This window comes from Echinops telfairi, unplaced genomic scaffold, assembly GCF_000313985.2.
Source record: "Echinops telfairi isolate 266 unplaced genomic scaffold, ASM31398v2 ScPeMD7_53;HRSCAF=182, whole genome shotgun sequence".
Taxonomy (NCBI): Eukaryota; Metazoa; Chordata; class Mammalia; order Afrosoricida; family Tenrecidae; genus Echinops; species Echinops telfairi.
In genome coordinates, this window is record NW_022103951.1 from 1,169,854 (window position 1) to 1,170,843 (window position 990).

At 39.2% G+C, this 990-nt stretch overlaps 1 non-coding gene across 1 annotated transcript; it reads right to left on the reverse strand.

Annotated features, from left to right (window-relative positions):
- Positions 1 to 461: 461 nt before the first annotated feature.
- On the reverse strand, positions 462 to 569 carry LOC115869824. Its single transcript, XR_004046385.1, has one exon. It is a non-coding gene; the product is annotated as a U6 spliceosomal RNA (small nuclear RNA).
- Between the last annotated feature and the right edge of the window lie 421 nt (positions 570 to 990).

Consider the following 990-nt stretch of genomic DNA (forward strand, 5'->3'; position numbering starts at 1 on the left):
AGCTCCTTTATCAAGCATGATGTCTTTCTCCAAAGACTAGTCTTTTCTGGTAACATATCCAAAGTATATGAAAGGAAGTCCTGCTATTCATGCTTCAAAGGAGCATTCTGTACATCTTCCAAGACATATTTATTTGTTCTTCAGGCAGTTTTCAGTATATTTAATGTTCTTCAATAACACCATAATTCAACGGCATCATTCTTTTTAGGTCTTCCTTATTCCAGCTGTGGCACCCATATTAGGCTATGGGAAATATCATGGCTTGGATCAGGTGCATCTTAGCCATCAAAGTGACATGTTTTCTTTTTCACACATGGTAGAGATCTTTTGCACTAGATTTGCCCATGAGATACATAGTTTGACTTCTTGACTGCTGTTAAGAGAAGCCCTAGTGATGTAGTGGATTATGTGTTGGGTTGCTAACTGCAAGGTCAGAAGTTCAAACCCACCAATGCTATTCCAAGCAAGGTGAGACTTTCTGCTCTGTGGAGTGTCATCCTTGAGCAAAGGCTGTGCTAATCTTCTCTTTATGGTTCCAATTTTAGTATATGTGCTGCTGATGTGAGCATGCATGTGTGTGTGTGTGTGTTTAATATAATAAAGAAGTGACTTACATTTCATGTCTCACCATCCCATCCAAAAAATATCTTGTGACAAATAAAAACTGTTCTTTGTATAAAGGAATAGAAATGGATTATGAAATTAAGGCAATGCAATTAGACTAGATAAACTCTTCAGCATACTGTGCACCCATCCCAGACTATGTGTCATGATAAACATGCACACAACTCAAAGCAGTTCAACTATCTAACCTCAGAGCAACAGGGAGGAATGGAGACATGTGGCAGGGAAGGCAAGGGGATGAAAAGAGTGGCAGTTATTCCATTCAATCCAATGTGCACAAAGTAAGGTATACATTTGCTCTTCATGTGTTCCACCTATCTCTTAATGTCTCTGTTTGAGTACGCTTCTTGCTCGGATGCGAGTGAA